The 19,797-nt window shown below is 45.9% G+C and overlaps 1 long non-coding RNA gene across 1 annotated transcript in view; it reads left to right on the forward strand.

Annotated features, from left to right (window-relative positions):
* The first annotated feature begins 2,612 nt into the window (after positions 1-2,612).
* Positions 2,613-19,797, forward strand: part of LOC136850564 (uncharacterized) — a 68,611-nt gene continuing 51,426 nt past the window's right edge. Inside the window, exon 1 of the long non-coding RNA XR_010856656.1 lies at positions 2,613-2,746. This is a non-coding gene — a long non-coding RNA (uncharacterized lncRNA). The remainder of the gene's footprint in view (positions 2,747-19,797) is intronic.

Here is a 19,797-nt window from a genome sequence, read left to right on the forward strand (position 1 = left end):
AGCAGACAGGACATTACGCCCAGTTCAAGCACTTAAGGTTTACCTAGAAGTCACGGCAAACACCCCAGAAAGTCCTATTTTCCTACACCCTAGCACAAACCAACCACTCTCCCTACAAAGATTGAGAATGTTTGTAGTGTTTTCTCAAAAAATGGAAGTCCACACACTTTCCATAGGTCCTATGATGTTAGAAAAGTAAGTACATCTTTGGCCTTCTTCAGAAATGTCTTTCAAAGAAGTCTCCAAATGTATAGGGTGGTCATCAGTTAAATCATTGCCACATGTTCAAACAAATTTGACTACACTGTGTATCAGTAGGTGGCATAGTTAGTCTTAACCCCTAGGTGCTGCGGCAGAAAACCAGGGGTAATATTGATGGTGAGTGTGCTAACTTATCGCTGGGAGATGGGTGACAGTACTAAAACCAAACCCAGCATGCTTAGGTGAGCCACTGTAGAACTACATCCTAAAACGTAAGTTCGTGTATAGTTTCTTGTTCCTTGGTATCAAAACCTGAAAAGTATTTGAAATAAAGAATGGGGCTTGACCTTGGACTGGAAATGTAATTTCCTTTGGGGTGTTGGGATTAAAAAGCGAGAGCTTAAGTCTTTTTTCGTCACCTGTCAATTTCTTTTGTAAAGCTCCTTTGAGGACGAAACAGCGACTACGCTATCAAAAAACAGGTTTTGACGTAGGAAAAACCTATTTTTGGTAGTCGCTGTTGAGTCCTCAAAACCCTCCCACTTCCCTGACGAAAAGGCATGGGATTTGGGCAAAGGGATCAACCTGCATTGACCAACAGAGAGTAATGGCTCCTTGGTCTTTTAACGGCCTGGTTGTAAACAAGAGGGCGGATGTGCATGGGCAATAGTCACTTCTCTTTCGTGCAGGTTAATTGACGTTGGAAAAACTGGGTTCAGCTTCGCTGAAGATAAGGGAAAGTGCCCTCTTATCTTTGAGTCCATTATATACTCCATCACGTGTTATAATGTTAATCATTACGACACAATACCTGGCCAAAAGACCAACTAAATTAGAAGAGAATTCTTTGATATTAGTTTGGTCACCATGGAGCTCTGGTAGACCATGGAAGGTAACTCCTTTGAGGACTCAACAGCGACTACCAAAAATAGGTTTTTCCTACGTCAAAACCTGTTTTTGTTGCTTGCCAGTTATGGTAATTAATTAATTTACTTATTTTTTTCGTCTACACTAATTTTTATACACCAAATAATATTAACTCGAAACACAGGTTAAGAGATTAATATAGAATACTGAACCTAAAGAATTTATTTACAGTTACAATATAGTATATACCAAAGTACAAACATGTTTATCATTGTATTAAAAAATGTTTATATATAGTGTTTACGTCAAATTACAAGACGGCAGTGCATTGGTTTACTCTACTACATGTATATGTGAATGAAATACCTTAATTTTTGTCTTTTACATACAGCTATTATTTGGTAGTTGAAGTTTTAAACTTTCTCTTTTTATTCGACTTTTTGTTAGCTACGATATAGTTTTTCCTGGGAACAATAATTATTCAATAAAATGTTAGAAACCAGTACTGTTAATTTTGCAATTTTTTCTTACAATGACCACCATTATTTATTGGAGTAGCATATTTATTATTTAACCTTTGACCTTTATATGGGGATTTTACATTCATTATTGCCCATCAAATGTAATGTAAAAAAAATTACATAAACCTGCAATTTCTGAATAAAAAGGGAAACAGTGATTTTTTTCCAAGAGTTAGTAAAGCTTGAATGAGATACTCATTGAATATTTGTAAAGATAAATGAACACTTTGTTTCTCAAAGGTGGGCGAGGAGAATGCTTTTCATGACAGTTTATAATAATGTTTCAAGAGTAAACCATCTTCTATCTCATGAAGTTTTATCAGAGCTGAATGGTGCATAATGAATTTCATTTTCTAAAATATGATTTCCATCAAAGGAGAACCGTGGGAACTTCATTGTTTTATTAGTATCCTTCTGGCCAAGCCAATTATTCCTGGTAGCCTACATCTCAAAGAGTGTACTGAATTTCCACCTTTAAAAGCAAAATATGGTTTTAAGTGAGTTTCATCCACTGTCAGTACCACTGTTTTGTCATTGGGTGGTAATGATTTACATTTATTCTTAATGTACATCAGAAAATGAGTCATTTTGTTCTGATGCTGGGGTAAACTGTTTGGAGACACTCCTGATGGTAGAGTACCTCAGCAATATTAGGAATTTCTTATCTCTCAAGAGTCTATAACTTTGAGGGGAACAATTACAAAACAAAGAAGACAGTATTACCAGCTCTGATGAATAATCAAATTTATTCAGTAATTAACTGTAGTTGTTCAAATATGAATTTCAGCACAATACCCTACCTACAGTGAAGGCTAACTGCACAGTACATGCATTTGTTCATGTTTCTGAAGTACGTCACTTAGGAGATTTAAAGATTCCTACAGAGGTTCATGATACGAATATCATTGAGTAGATATTGAATAACTTGCAGAGAGCTGACATTGCTGAGTGTATTTCTAAAACCTGTTATGTGGTCTGTCATGTAAGTGGGTCAGCCCCCATTGACACGATCCATAATAAGGCTCTCTGTCATGTAAGTGGGTCGGCCCCCATTGACACGATCCAGAAGGGCTGTCAGTCATAGGTCACAACCTCGCTGAAGCTCTTGAGGCAAGCAGACTCATAGACAGTATCCATGAAGTCTTCTGCCCAATCAGGTAAGAACCATGGTTTTTTATATCCAACAACATATGTTGTTTCCTGTTTTTTAGATATTAGCTGTCTCTTACCCTCCTCCAAGGGTGCCAATCAGCTAAGTATATATCTGACGGGTAAGTTGGATGTACAAAAATGATATTTTTATGATAAAATAAAGTTTTGTACATACCTACCCGGCAGATATATACGATGAATGGCCTGCCCAGCCTCCCCTCAGGAGACACTTACATGACAGAGCCTTATTATGGCTCGTGTCAATGGGGGCTGACCCACTTACATGACAGAGCACAAGCAGGTTTTAGAAATACACTCAGCAATGTCAGCTCTCTGCAAGTTATTCAATATCTACTCAATGATATTCGTATCATGAACCTCTGTAGGAATCTTTAAATCTCCTAAGTGATGTACTTCAGAAACATGAACAAATGCATGTACTGTGCAGTTAGCCTTCACTGTAGGTAGGGTATTGTGTTGTACAGTATGCTATTTCATAAATCTGTACTCAACTGTTACCTGTGGAAGAGGAAAGATGGTCTTTTAATATTTGTACAAAATGTATATATGAGCATTAAAACAGTAATGCCACGAGGTTAGGTTAGTTATTGACATCCCTTCTGTTTTGTACCTGTAACCCTAGAATACTAGGCCAGTCTAATTTTATTCACCTTTACCAAACTAGGTCCAATAAGGTTTGTCCCTTACCTTTGACTACTGGCAACGGGAACTTGCCTACTTCCTGATCACTATACTGTACATCCACTTGTGATGAACCTATAACTTCTGTGTCTGTGCCATTTCCAAAGCTCTTGCTAAGTCCTACACTGGGAGTTGTTTGGACATAGGCTACTCTGGGAGTTGTCTGGACATAGGCTACTCTGGGAGTTGCCTGGACATAGGCTATATACTGGGAGTTGTCTGGATATAGGCTACACTGGGAGTTGTCTGGATATAGGCTACACTGGGAGTTGTTTGGACATAGGCTACTCTGGGAGTTGCCTGGACATAGGCTATACTGGGAGTTGTCTGGATATAGGCTACACTGGGAGTTGTCTGGACATAGGCTACTTGGAGTTGTCTGGACATAGGCTACACTGGGAGTTGTCTGGATATAGGCTACACTGGGAGTTGTCTGGACATAGGCTACACTGGGAGTTGTCTGGACATAGGCTACTCTGGGAGTTGTCTGGACATAGGCTATATACTGGGAGTTGTTTGGACATAGGCTACTCTGGGAGTTGCCTGGACATAGGCTATATACTGGGAGTTGTCTGGATATAGGCTACACTGGGAGTTGTCTGGATATAGGCTACACTGGGAGTTGTTTGGACATAGGCTACTCTGGGAGTTGCCTGGACATAGGCTATATACTGGGAGTTGTCTGGATATAGGCTACACTGGGAGTTGTCTGGACATAGGCTACTCTTGGAGTTGTCTGGACATAGGCTACACTGGGAGTTGTCTGACATAGGCTACACTGGGAGTTGTCTGGACATAGGCTACACTGGGAGTTGTCTGGACATAGGCTACTCTGGGAGTTGTCTGGACATAGGCTACACTGGGAGTTGTCTGACATAGGCTACTCTGGGAGTTGTCTGGACATAGGCTACACTGGGAGCTGTCAGGACATAAGCTACTCTGGGAGTTGTCTGGACATAGGCTACTCTGGGAGTTGTCTGGACATAGGCTACACTGGGAGTTGTCTGGACATAGGCTACACTGGGAGTTGTCTGGACATAGGCTACACTGGGAGTTGTCTGGACATAGGCTACACTGGGAGTTGTCTGGACATAGGCTACACTGGGAGTTGTCTGGACATAGGCTACTCTGGGAGTTGCCTGGACATAGGCTATATACTGGGAGTTGTCTGGATATAGGCTACACTGGGAGTTGTCTGGACATAGGCTACTCTTGGAGTTGTCTGGACATAGGCTACACTGGGAGTTGTCTGGATATAGGCTACACTGGGAGTTGTCTGGACATAGGCTACACTGGGAGTTGTCTGGACATAGGCTACACTGGGAGTTGTCTGGACATAGGCTACTCTGGGAGTTGTCTGGACATAGGCTACACTGGGAGCTGTCAGGACATAAGCTACTCTGGGAGTTGTCTGGACATAGGCTACTCTGGGAGTTGTCTGGACATAGGCTACTCTGGGAGTTGTCTGGACATAGGCTACACTGGGAGTTGTCTGGACTTAGGCTACACTGGGAGTTGTCTGGACATAGGCTACTCTGGGAGTTGTCTGGACATAGGCTACTCTGGGAGTTGTATGGACATAGGCTACACTGAGAGTTGTCTGGACATAGGCTATATTGGGAGTTCTGTGTAAAGTTTAGTTTATATGAATTCCTACTAAAATTTAATCTAAGCTAAACCAGTCTTTCTTTATATTGTGCTTTACCTTGCTGCTCACAACACCTGCCTAAATCCCTTTTTCTGGCTACAGATTTCTTAGGCTATACCTGGGTGTAGGCTATACTTGCACAGGCCTAACTCATGTTACCTTACCAGACAAACCTAATTGTACGTTTGTTTGTGCTCCCGACATGGTGTAGCGCTGGTTTCAGTGTGACGACTACATCCTTTATATTGCAGTCAAAAGTTACCCTAATGTGGAATGGAATGGAATATGAAATTTAGGCTTGAAGCCAAGCACTGGAATCTGAAGGATTATTCAGCGCTGGCTTTCGTCATGTTATCCAGAGGCAAAAGTCAAACACTTGTTGCAGTGAACTTAGTGTTGAGTTTACCTACTTACCATAGTAAGTTGGCACAATAAAACACACAAGATACAGTATATCCGTGGCACGCTACTTCATTATGCCATGTAAGTTTTATGGTCCAATTAACAAATAAAACAACGGAACCACGAGAAAACCTCGTACTCAAATGATGTACGGGAAGGAAGCTCGAGAGAGAAAGACTCGCTAACGTCGGACTACCAGGGTCAACATCATCACGTCATGATGTCATATCCAACACGCCTTGTCTCTCGTTGGTCTCGCTGGAGCACACGGTCTCAGATTTAATTATTGCATTTTATTTACTTGACTGTTGTAAAGAATCATGCAAATATAGCAGCTCTCCCTCCATCAGTTTAAAAATTTAATGTTGTAAATGCACTGTTTGTTTGCCTTGCACATCTTGGCCAAGATGTAAGGTGAGTTACCACGCAGGCTGCTTGGAGGATGGCTATGCTCAGTGACGTCACATGGCTCACTTGGGCGCTGAGCATTTATACGACTTACTGGCACCTCTTTGAGTTCATAGCATTGTTTTTGTTAATATTATGTTTATTTCTTCATAAACTTATAAATTACAAACTGAACATTGGAAATGGAAACCAAAAGAAAAGGCACTCAAGAAAATATGACAAATTTTTAAGAAATTTGTATATTTCCTAACTATACAAACCTGAGATCTTTACATGAGGAATCTGCTTCAGCACAACTGAAGAACCGGCCATTTAAAGTAAGTGCCAGTTGCTACGTTATGACTGAAGGGATTTGCTTCAAATTTATACCACTTATTATACAACTAATACGGAATAAACACGTGGGGAAATAAAGAAATTCGACCTCTAAGTTCATAAATTTTGCAGTTAAAAAAAAAAATTACATTTTTCAAAAATATGCAAAGAAAAAAGATGGACTAAAAAATTTTCCCCTCTTGTAATTATAGATATATAGTTATACTACATGCTGTGAAAGTTTCATTGAACTTGTTTCAGTCTTCTTGAGATCTAAGCATTTAGTTTTGAAAAAAAGTTTTCAGAAAACAGCAAAACAAAATCATTTTTGGACTTTCAAGAATCTTGAGACAATCAGGACATCTTGAGTGAGTTATCCTTATATCATTATAACCTGTTTTCTCTAGTTCTGATGTTGGAGAATGAGCAAAATTGTCCATGAACCAATCTAAACAATTTTTTTTTTAGCAATTACCCTCAAGATATGTAAATTACACATAAAACAGTGTAAAACTCCCTTCCACCTATCCAGGATTGAGTCATATGTAAATTTTTTACAAGTTTTTACAATTTGTCATTCACAAGCAATGAACAATAATTGTCAATAAACCAATCTAAACAATTTTATTTTGCAATACTGCTTCAGGATATGTTTATTTAGCCATATAACAGTCCAAAACTGTTAATAACTCAAATTTGATAATTCCTCAAAATTCGGTGGTCAGCGGCCCCCTTAAACAAGGTGGTTAAGTATGTAATTAACTACTGACTATGGGTGGGAGTCCTGCCCACCCAGTCTGTATAGACTCACTTTGCCTTTTGGCCCAGGTTTCAGAATGAGGGTTGGTATGAGGTGGGCAGTAAATGTAAAGACTTCAGGTTTGTATAGTTAGGAAAAATACAAATTACTTTAAAAATTTGTCATTTGTTCCCACACAATATACAAACCATCATGGGGAAGACTTACCTCTTTAGGTGGGAGGACCTCTTTAGGTGGGAGGAATTTGTGTAAGCTTCTGAACTGACCGGTAGTTCACCACACCTGGGTGTCCTTCCTGGTCGAGAAGAACAAAGGAAGGAGACCATGCCTCTGACATGTTGAACAGAAGTATGGATCAACTGTGTGTTCAACTGTCAGACTTCTAGACTTTTTCAAGTAAGGGGGTTTGTTAGCAACATTAATTAGAAAGAAGGCTTGGAAGAACCCAGAGTGTTGGGGACAATAAAACTAGAGAAAATAATAAGATTGTTTTATCGTCAGCCCCTCTCTCCTTTTGCTAGAGAGAGGGGGGGGATTTGCATCTATTAATCTATCTAAGATTATAGATAAGGTACTCGGTTATGTAGGCTCACTTGCATGACCCACCCAACCAGCATATGACAAATGGCTACTTGCTTCTCTCTGTGAGAGAGGAAAGATAAAAGAGAGAAGGGAGGGGGTTGAGTCCCCCACTCATGTTCACTCTTTGCCTTAGAACACCTTAGGCAGGACATAAATTGTCCACTATGGGAGCTGGGCAAGCTGCACAACTTATTGAGCAGCCACCACAGGACCCCAGAAAAAAGCATCCAAGGGCCTGAGGGCAATGTCCTGAAGGTAGAAAGACATGAGAGTGGACAGCCTACAAATCCTCTGTCCTAATACCTGTGGAACCAACAAGTTCTTCCGGAGTGCGAGGGAGGGACTAATGTCCCTATCCTCATGAGGTACTCTGAATGAACTCCTGACTATATGTCAGATGTAGAGTTCGCTCATTGATAGTTCACGAGGCCAGAAAGAAATAGAGTCCTCAAACACTTCATTTTAGTCAAGCCAGTACTAACGAAGAGTTGTTGACAGTGGTGCCTAAGATGTCGAGTCTTCTAAAAATAGTATCATGGCACTAAAACTGGACACAGTAGTATCTTCTTACAATCACTACCAACCAGTTCTTTACAGATGGGACTGAACATGACCCAAATCTGGTGTCAGACGATGACAGATTCTGAGTCTTTGCTACAAATTTTCTGGGACAAACTTAAGTGTGATAGAACCTTATCTCCTCGAGTGCTGTAATCTTCCTTGGGGCTGAGGCTTCTACAAACAAGGAAGACTAAGCAGAAGACCTCCTCTCCAGGTGAGCTTACCTGTGGGTTTGCATCACCTTTCCATGACCCTAGCACCGTTCCCATGCGAAAACATGCAGGGGAGTGAGGCTTCACCTGTGTGCTGGGACTTCACTCTCTCTCTCTTCACCTGTGTGCTGGGACTTCACTCTCTCTCTCTCTTCACCTGTGTGCTGGGACTTCACTCTCTCTATGTACCCCATGCAGCAGTGGGAGGTTCTTGGCCAGGAGGTGACTTCTGGGATCGGTATCGGTGTTACGAGTGTCTATGGAGACCCGTGTATCTGTTACTCCTGTGGCACAGAGGCTGAAGGGCCCCGTACAATGGTCCCCATTTCTGTAGATGGGATAGCAATTGAGAGATCCATTTGCCTTTTTTGAGGCCTCAAGATTGTTCCATGGGTGTTGGGAGACATTTTCTACCAAAGACCACGAAAGTGGAATGTTGGTCCATTGTCGGGAGGTGCCAAAGATTGGAAAGCCTTCTATAATGTCTTGGGTGTAGGGGCCAAGTCCCTATCACCTGACTCTGGTGACTGGGCTAATTGTCATTTTGTTCTGGTTCCCCAAAATGTACCTGGCTAACAGCTCTGCCAAGTGTGCAACCACCCACTAATACATTTGTACTGCCAACAAGTAGAGTTGAAGGGAAAACCAGTCCCCACCCTTTGTTTGTTGACAGATGTTACTCTCATGGTGATGGGGGTACTGACACACCAGCACCACAGAGTGGATCATCATAGATCCTGAAACTCTTGAAGAGCCAAGGAAGCTCTCTTGAGTTCCAGGATATTGATGTGGAGGTGTTTGTCATTCTGGCTCCACTCACCTGAAAGTAGCAGCTCTCCCAGGTGTGCACCTCATCCCTTAATCGACACACCTGAGAACAGGAGCATGACAGTTGGGGAAGTGTAAAAACACACTCCAACAAGGTTCCTGTCATCTAGCCATGAGGCTAATTCCCGACTCACTTCCTCCTAGGGGAAGAATGGAAAGGAATGAGGAGTCCCTTATTGGAGACTAGAACTCTCACATTCTCCTCTGAAGGGAACAAAGGTGAAGCCACTCATGAGGGCTTGGCTTCCCCAAGGGCGACATGTGAATGAGAACGACTCACAACTGGCAAAGCTGGTTGTTCCTGTCAAGACAGGAATAACTGCACTCTTCTCTGAACTTGTTAACATGAGACTGAGGCCTTAACACCAGCCTGTCCAGGTACTAAGTGCACTGCTCGTGTGTGAGATCAGGCTTCTCAAACTTGAATGAGATTGCCAAGTCCCGGCAAAGTAGAGAAGTCGTCTCTTGTCCCCAGACAAGAATGGATATATATGTGGAAATATGCATCCTAACAAGTGCTAACTGTACCACCTTCAGCAATGCCTTCACCTCTTCCCAAGGGTGAGGTTGAAGATGAGCCAGGAACTGAAGTCTGGAAGTGGACTGCACACTGGAGAAGGGTAGCAGGAACTCATAGGTTTCCTACTCACACAGTGCCATGTTGCTTCATGGCTTGTCAGGTACCACCTCTTCAATAGCAGAAGGCAGAAAAGAACTCTGTTCCCAGTGCCCTTCCCCTTTCAGGGCAGACGGGGCTAAAAGGAGTGCTGCTGCTCACCTTCCTGGTAGGGTAGAAGAAGACTGGTTGTACCTTTGTGGACCCTTAGAAGTGAGGGGCTTCCTTAAAACCAGAGAGGAAGAAACAGTCTGGCCCGAAGGCAGAGCTGGAAAATCATGCAAAGACCTGGAGGTCTTGGCCACTGCCTAATGAACAAGGAGATCAATCCCTGATCCTACCCATCACTTGAGGCATCTACTTCTACCACTAGCCAAAGGGAAGTAGAATCCAGTATTGGTTCGTTCCTGAGAATCAGTGCTGACTCGTAACTGATGAACCTGGTAACCTGAGTTAAGACAGTGTCACTCTTCTTGGTACCAGATTCGCACACAGGTTAACTGTCTGATGGGCTAGGTAGAATAAGGCTCTACCTCCAGACAACATCAGTCTCCTGAATGTAACTTCCTTTCCTGAACTATGAGAACCTAAAAAGGAAGAAGCGATCTTGGCCACGTAATGGAACCAAGATCCATCCAGGGGACTGTATGGAATGCTGCCATGACAGTCAATTCCATTATCACTGCCCCATGGAAGGGATGTTCCCTCTGCAGGAAGGCAGTCAGCGACAGACTCAAACATTGGGTCAATCTGTTTGGTAGGCAAATGACTCTCCGAGGCATTGAGGAATTCTTCTGCCAATTCAAAGGCTAAGGAAGTATCCTGCATGTAGGAGAAACCTGAGTGAATTTTCTTGGTCATACAAGAGAAAATTCACCTGGCTTAAAACCCCTTCAGTAAGTTGCGACCATGACGAATCCATCGACTCTGGTTTCCTCTAGGGGTTCCCAAAAACCTTTGATAGCTGAGGAACAGTCCACAGAAAAACTAAGTCTCTTCCTTGAGATTGTAAACAGACAAATTCATGGAAGATCCCTGGGAAAACCCTCCAAAGGGACCCTCTGATCTCTCTACCACTCAAGTATACAACTGGTTCAGTCCACAGACTCAATCCAGTGTATATGCTACTGTGGTTAGGAAAGGATGGAAGCGCAAACATTTCCAGTCTTGAACCCAAAAAATGTCTGATACCTGGTCCTTGGAAGACTCCAAGGAGGTAAGAGAACAGGTGAGAGACTCCAGCACCCTTACGGTACCTGCCAGAAGCCAAGGACCCTGCAGGTGTGTAAGGCCATGGGTAGTCGTCAACTCATGTTGACAACAGCCATACAGGTCTGGGAGAGCAAAAGTGATGATGCAAATATGCACAGATATAGCCCCAGGTGAGCAGGCTCATTCTCGCAAACGTGAACAAGGGCTGTCCTGGTGAGAGCGATCGTGCACACATGGGCATGAACATGGGCTATCCTGAAAATGTGTTAAGTCTTCTTCAAGGCTGTGGCCTCTGCAAGCGAAGATGATCGAACCAACGAAACTTTGGGTTCCTCTCCTTGGTCCCCAAACACTTCGAGGGCAGATTTACAATCCAAGAAAGCAGCCATGGTCCCTTCCTAAGATCACTGCGCCAACACATCAGCAACACAATCTACATATAAGTTCTCTGAAGATCGGGGATGTCCATATCCTGAGAAAAAACCCTAGAACCTTCCAGGTCACGGAACCCTTGGACTGCTCTCGGCAAGACAGTGGCCTTGACAGAACCCCCCGACTTTCTCTCGAACACATGAGCATATGACCAGCACGATCCTAGAACCAAACCCGGGATGTAACTTTTGAGGGAGGACTGCACTGGGGTATGGCATCCCAATCACGAGCCCTTCTGTCCGACTCGTGGCTCCTGGTCTAACCCCAGGAGGTTGAGGGGGTAGGTGAGCGGGGCCAAGCACCTTTCTCTGACCTGCTGGAGTCGAAGCCCTGACAGGAGAGGAAAGGAAAAAAAGATCATCAACTCGCTGTGACAATGACTGCATGGTCTAGGATAGCAAACACACTCGTGAATGTGGGCAGGGGCTGTCCTGAAGACAGCGAACAGGTTGACATAAATGTGCAGAAGCTATCCCCAGGTAAGAGCAATCATGCACCCTCAGGCATGGATTTGGGCTGTCCTTTCGACGTGCCCCAATCTTCTTCAAGGCTGTGGCCTCTGCATACAACAAGAACTGTATGGGGAACTTGTATGTAGCTTCTCCAGATGAGCTGACTCACAGGCCAGCTGCACCTGTGCGGGACCTCGGCCACATACTCAGGCAAGCACTGGCAAGGGGAGGCAGCACCAGGACGATCTTCGGTTGCTCCCTCTACCCGAGTGTCCAAAGAGAAGATGACCTCCTGGAACTTCTATCAGAGACCCGGGTACCCTTGGAGACCCTCGCACTCGTACTCCCAAGTCACAAATGCATCATGCATCAGTTGCTTCCATTACTTGAGAAATCAAGGAATCTCGAGCAAAGGTGAGCTCTACATTGGCTCGTGGAGGGATTCCATGGTACTGGTCAAAGGTAACTTAGGGTTTCGTAGAAACCCAAGTACCCGTGGTGACGTGGGTCAGAGACCCACGCACCCGGAGACACAGATGGATGTATGCACTAGGCTGGGAGAGTGACCTCCTGGAATTAGTATCTGTGACACGGGTTGCCTCTTCAGTGTGTCATATCTGAGGAGACCCGCGCACCGGGTGCTCCTGTGCTGCAGGGTCTTGACAAAACCCGCCACAAGGTCCCCAAGTCCTAAGACATGGGAGAGCACCAAGAAGAGACAGTACAAAACTGAGATGAAGGCAAAGACAACAATGATAAATCAAATCTCCTCTTCAACTTCTACCACAAGTCTACCGCCATCCTGGGTCCCTTCCACCATTCTCTTGCGGGACTGGGAAGGTGGGAATGAGCGCGCACACACACTGGACTCTCTCTCTCTCTCTCTCTCTCTCTCTCTCTCTCTCTCTCTCTCTCTCTCTCTCTCTCTCCAAGTCACACAACCGAGCAACAGCTGCTTCCATGCCCATAGATGAATCAGATTGAGCAATCAGCAACATACAGTGCAATATCGCAGGTATTACTAGCAAGAGAACCCATACTTCCCAAGTCCCTTGAGCTCTACAACATCTGAAAAATGACATTTTAAAAGTAATTTGTGTTTTTCCTAACTATACAAACCTGAGGTCTTTACATAAGGAATATGCTTCAGCTCAGCTGGAAATGGCCATTTAACTTTTAAACAAGGTGATTAGGTTACTACCATCCGACTGGTGGGAGTCCCGCCCACCCAAACGGTAAGCATTCACTTTGTCTTTCAGCCCCAGTATCAGAATGAGGGGTGGCATGAGGTGGGCACTAACTGTAAAGACCTAAGGTTTGTATACAGTAGTTAGGAAAAATACAAATTACTTTTAAAATTTGTCATTTGTTCTTACACAATATACAAACCTTTGGCCTTTGCATAAGGAAGAGTTACTTCCTTGGAGGGAGGAATCTGAGTAAGTCTCTGGACTTAACTACAGACTTACTGGTAGTTTGCCACACCTGGGTCTTCTTCCTGGTCAAGTAGATCAGGGGAAAGGACCATGCCTCTGACATGATGAATGGAGTATGGAAACTGCATGTTCAGCTGGCAAACTTCTGGGCCTTTTTGAGTGAATGGATGTGGAAGCAACATTATTCAAAAGGGGCTAGGATGAATGTAAGTGTCGGAGACAATAAAGCAATGTATATGCATTGGCTTTGTTGTATTGCCAGGCCCTCTCCCCCCTTGCTAGAGAGAAGGCAGGACTTGCTCCTATACATCTATATTATATAGATAAATAGATCATAGAATGCTCGATTGTAAAATTCACCTGCATCAACTCCAGTCCCAGCATGTGACAGCCCGCTAACCTACCCTCTGCCCGCAGGGAGAGGAAGGTTGATGAAAGAGAAAGGGAGGGGAGGCCAGTCACTCACACACACCCTCTCTCTTTTGCAACTTAGCACCTTAGGTGAGATGCTACCTGTCCTCCTAGAGGAGTCGGGTAAGCTACACAACTTGAGCAGCCACCACAGGACCCAAGAAAAAGTGTCCAAGGACTTGTGGGCAATGTCCCGAAGGTAGAAGGATGTGAAGATGGTCTGGCGCGACCACACTCCTGCCTTCAGTACCTGAGGAACCGACAGATTCTTCCTGAATGCGAGTGACAGACCAATGCCCCTGACTTCATGAGCTCTCGCTCAGAACTTACTGGTGTCCTCTACGCCAGTCGCAGATTACGCCCCATTTGATTGTCTCATGAAGCCAGAAAGAGATAGTGTTCTTGGACACCTCTTTCTTGGTCAAACCAGTACTAACAAAGAATCGTCAACACTCGGGCCAGAGATGTCGAGTCTTCTTAAGGTAGTACCGCAGCACTCTAACAGGACAAAGTAGCATCTCGTCTGGATCATTAACAACAAAGTCCTCTAGAGAGGGGATCATAAAGAAGCCGTCTTTGGTGTCAGGGCCGATGGATTCTGAGTCTTCGCTACAAAATCTGGGACAAATTCGAGCGGAACTGATCCCCATCTCGAGTGTTTAACGTCAAAGGACAGACCATGAAGTTTGCCTACTCTCTTCGCTGATGACAGGGCAAGCAAAAAAATGGCTTAAGGGTCAGATCCCTGTCCGATGACTCTCGTAAAGGCTCATACATTGCACGAGTCTGGCTCCTAAGAACGAGGGTCACATCCAACTCAGACCCAGGGGGGCCTGAGTTCCCTGGGAGGGCAAGACCTTTCAAAGCTTTTCCTCAGCAAGGAAATCTCCAGCAAGAAGGAGGTATCCACACCCTTCAGACATAGGACTAGCCCCAGGGGAGCCCTATAGCCCTTCACAGCTGAAATGGAGAGAAGCTTCTCTCGGCAAAGAAAGTCAAAGAAGTCCAGTACCTGGTTAATAGTGGCTCCAGCCGGAGAGATCCCATCTTCGACACCAATCACGTTTCCCCTGGTACACTGCTGCAGAGGATTGACAAAGGTATCCAGACACCTCTGTCGCTGTGCAGCAAGAAAACCCTCTCGCTTGCAAGAGATGTTGATAGTCTCCAGCCATGAAATGTAAGAGACTCCACTGACTGGTGGTACCGTTTTGCGTGCGGTTGACACAGAAGGTTGTGCCAAGGAGAGTCTCTCTCAGTGCCTTGAATAGCAGAGCTAGCAGGTCCAGATACCAAATAACATGTGGCCATTTGTGAGCCACCAGGGTCATTCTGAGAGTCAGGCAGATAATAACCCTGTTTATCACCCTGTGAATCAGACAAAACAGAGGGAAGGCATATGTGTCCAGGTTGTCCCACGGGTGTTGGAAGGCATCTTACGCTGCAGCCCATGAGTCTGGCACTACTGACCCGAACACTTGCAGTTTCCTGTTGTGCTGGGTAGCAAACAGGTTGATGGAAGGAAGACCCCAAATGTTGAACAGCCTTTCTGTGGTGTCTGTGTGAAGGTACCACTGTCCCTATCACCTGACCCTGGCGACTAAGCTTGTCTGCCACTACATTCCTCTTGACTGGAATGTATCTGGCCAGTAGCTCTACCGAGTGTGCTAACTGCCCACTCGTGCACCTGTATCATCAACAGGTGTAGTGAAAGAGACACTAAACTTGTTGACATATGCCACTACTGTGGTGTTGTCGTTCATCAACACCACCGAGTGTCCCATCACTTGATCCTGAAATTCTTTGAGAGCCAGGAAGGGTGCTTGAGATCCAGAATATTGATGTGAAGGTGCCTGTCGTTTCAGTTCCACACACCCGAAACCAGCAACTCCTCCAGGTGTTCACCCCATCCCTCGGTTGAGGCATCTGAGAACAGAAGCATCTTGGGAGGGGGAGTGTGCAGAGAAGCTCCTATTATGAGGTTCCTGTTGTCTAGCCACCAGGCTAAATCCTGTCTCACTTCCTCCAAGAGAGGAATAGGAAGGGACGGGGGGTCCCATGCCGGAGACCAAAACTCCTTCATTCTCCCCTGAAGGGAATGAAGGGACCAACTTCTCTAATAACGACGGATGACCAAGAACTAAGAACGAGTAATTATCAGCATGCCAAGTTACTTTATCCTCTGCTTGGGAATGAGATCGTACTTCTCAAGATTTACCATGACCCCTAGGTTTTGGCAAATTTCAAGTACCCAATCCCTGTCCTGGAGCAACTGCGATCGAGAGCTCGCCAGGACTAGCCAATCATTGAGATAACTCAACAGACGTATCCCGTGCAAATGGGTCCAAGTCGACACAAGGATGAACACTTGTGTGAACACCTGGGGAGCAGTTGAGAGCCTGAAACAGAGTGCCTTGAACTGAAGTACCGTCTCCCCGAGGACAAAGCATAGATACTTGTGAGAGGACGGATGGATAAATATTTGAAAATACACATCCTTCAGGTCCACCGTAAGCATGAAGTCATACTCCCTGATGGCTGCAAGCACTGACTGTGTTGTTTCCATCATTAACCGAGTCCGGCGAATGAATCAGTTTAAGGGAGAGAGATCTATGACTGGTCTCCAACCACCATTGCTTTCTCTATGAGAAAGACTTGACTATAAAAGCCTGAGGACTGATCTGTCATGACTTCCACAGTGCCTTTCTTCAGCATCACCTCTACCTCTGCTTGAAGGTCAAGGTCTTTCAGTGAGCCAGGAACATATGTTCAGAACTGGACGGGATTGTTGGTGAGGGATGGTCGAGACTCAAAGGGGAATAGATAGCCCTCCCAAAGAACATCTACTACCCAGGTCTTGGCTCTGTATCACTGCCATGTTGCCCAGTGGATCAACAGGCACCCCCCCACCAACGGCAGCTTGTGGAGGTGAATGCCGCCCATAGCATCTTCCTCTCTTTTTCTTGCCCTTACCCTCTTTTCCAGATTGGAAAGAGGGTTGAAAGGGGCATGGCTGCGCACTTTTCTTGGCAGGAGCAGAAGGAGGCTGGTTTTACCCCTGGGGATTCTTCGAAGCCTGGGACTGCTTAGGGCCCATAGAGGAAGTGCTAGCCTGACCCAAGGGTTGGGCCGCAGTGGCACTCAATGACCCAGAAGTCTTGGTCACTGCCTGGTGCACAAGTCGGTCGTTAGCCTTGACTTACTACGTCCACCGCAGCATCTACCTGCTCTCGAGGGAAGAGAGAGGCAGATCCCAGCAACGTTCCATTCCTTAGAGCCAGTGCCAACTCAGGGCCAACAAACTTGGAGATCAGATTCAAGACTGCATCCTTCCTCATCAACACCAAGTTTGCCCACAGGTTCGCCATCTGGTGGGCCAAGTAGGTAATAGCCCTACCTCCAGACTGGCACAGCCTCCCGAAGGTGGAATCCTCCCCTGGGGTTATTGAACCTGAGGAAGAGGTGACCTTGGACACTGACAAACCACAGATCCAGCCAAGAGACTGCCTCGAATGCTGCCATGGCGGTAGATTCCAGGTTAGCTGCCTCTTGCTGCATGAGGGTGATACACTCCGCACCAGGCTGCTGCTGTGTCAGACTTGGACTTAGCGTACCAAGTGAAGGTTAACCTGTTTCTTCAGCAGTGACTCCTCCAAGGGCATGTAGTACTACTTCTGTCGAGGCTGAGGAGGAGGAAGAAGCTTATCCAAGTGGTTGGAGCAAAGAGAACTCTCTTGCCCAAAGATCAGATAGTTCACTTGATCCAGGACCCTTTCAGTAAGCGTGGACCATGGCAAGCCTACAGAATCTTTGGGCTCCTCCTTTGGTCCCAAAAAGGATTCGAGGGGAGATGGACGATCCACGGATGCAGCCATGGCCCCTTCCTCTAGATCGTTGTGCTGACAAATCAGCCTAACAATCTCTGCAAAGGTCCTCTGTATCTTGGGGGTGTCTGAATCCTGAGGAAGAGGACCTTCAGGACCTTCCAGGATACGTTCTTCCTGATCTACTCTTCCTGCAGGAGAACCTTGGCAGAATGCCCAGGTCCCTTCTTGACCACTTGGGTATATGATCGGGTTGATCCGAAGACTGAACCCGGAACATAAGCCTTCATGGTAGGGCTGCGTTTGGGTGAGACATCCCATTCATCAACCCTTCTGTCCTGCTCTTGCCTTCTGGTATAACCTCAGGAGGTTGAGGGGACAGGTGAGAGGGACCGAGCACTCTTCACTGTCCTGTTGGGAGCCGAAGCCTCAGAGGGGAGAGGAATGCCATGTGCAATCGCCAACCGACGGTGACAATGGCCACCCAGGTCTAGGAGAGCGACCCCGCACACACGGACATGGGGGGTGCTGTCCCACGAACACCGAACGAGCTATGCGAACGTGCTTGGGAGCTATAGTCAGGTGAGCAGGTCCAATCATGCGAACGTGAACGAGGGCTGAACAAGGGAGGGTAATCAAGCACTCCTGAACGTGTGCTCAGGCTGTCCGCTCAACGTGCTCCAGTCTTCTTTGAGGCTGTGGCCTTCAGATGAGCAGAGGACTACAGGGAACCTCCTCAAAGCTTCCCCAGGAGCACGGACTCCCAGGTCAGCTGCACCTGTACAGGAACCTGGCCGAGTACTTGGGTGAGCACTGGCAGCGGGTGAGGTAGCACCTACATGCCTACCTCCCTTCTCTCTCACAGTGCCTGAACCAGTCTTTGAAGCTGACTCCAAAGAACTGGCAGCAGTGACTTGGGGTTTAGTTAAACCCTGAGTACCTGGGGTGACATGGTCTTCCTTAGAGGTCCATGTCTGGAGAGCTGGGAGAGCCAGCGAGAGATTCCTGTACCTCCCCCATGAAGGGAGGCAACCCTTTAAAAAACCCATGGTGGGACTTCCTCCAAGCAAGAGAAGCTACCTTCTTCCTCCACTTGTGGGCATCGGAAGAAATAGAGGAGGCGGCAAACGACAAAGAAGACTACAAAGACAACGCTTTCCGACTCCCTTTCTTTGACTTTTTCTTCTTAGACACCTTTTTCAGGAGAGCTTGGAGGAGCTGATCCCCAATGGAGGGGGGAGCAGAAGTAGCAACACTAGCAGGGTGGTCTAAAGCATGTTGTTGGACCACATCAGGGGCATGAGGTGACATCTTGTCTACTATGGCAGGGGTCATCAATGGAGGTGCAAGAGTGGTGACACTAGTGGACACCGAGGCCATAGCAGACATAGTAACAGTTGAGGTAGTCACTGTTATTACAGCATGAGTCACTAGGGGCAACAAAGGAAGATGAGAAGCCCCCAGGTGGCTCAACAAGCCCTGCCTCGAGGAAACTCCCGGGAGGCCCAGAGAGTGCCAAGTTTCCTGAAGTTTCTTGTTCTCCTCTACTCCTGAAACAAAAGCTGGGTTAGGGTTGGCAGTCTCCTTTCACTTCGAAGGGGATTCCTTACCCCCCCCCACCCCCGTAGTGAATGGAGGCTGTTGAACAGAGGTTGTTCTGGTCACCAGCTCCATAATGCCAACTACCACCTGACAAAGCAAGTTAAGAAAATGAAGGGGAGATCACTCCTTTAGGAGTGACAGCAAAGCATGGAAGTTCTGCAGGAAAAAGGAAGGAACAAGAAGGATTGGTAACCAATGGTGTCATCAGTGATGTTACCACTGGACGACACCTTGGAGGCCTTCTTGTATTTCCTACTCTGTGAGAACTTTACCATTGCACAGGCGACCAGTCACGACACTCATCATACATAGAGTCAGCACTACAGTCATGCCCTCTGCAACTTGCACAGAGGACATGAGGATCAACATCCAGTGACAAGCAGTAGTGATTGCAGGCCTTAGAGGCAGTACCAGGGCAGGCACCCTGGGTACTGCGCCCCCGCTCAGGCTTAAATGATTCATGGGTCTGCATCATTCTTTATACACAAACACACAAATAATCACAATAGACATACACAAATAAACACAGAACAATCCCACCGGGATAACTGAAGGAAACAAAGAATCAGCAAGCAGGGCAGAGAGTAGAAAAACAGCTCTTCATAGTGCAGTGGCTGAAAGCAAAGTGAATGCTTACCATCTAGGTGGGTGGG

This window comes from Macrobrachium rosenbergii, chromosome 22, assembly GCF_040412425.1.
Source record: "Macrobrachium rosenbergii isolate ZJJX-2024 chromosome 22, ASM4041242v1, whole genome shotgun sequence".
In the NCBI taxonomy this organism is placed as follows: Eukaryota; Metazoa; Arthropoda; class Malacostraca; order Decapoda; family Palaemonidae; genus Macrobrachium; species Macrobrachium rosenbergii.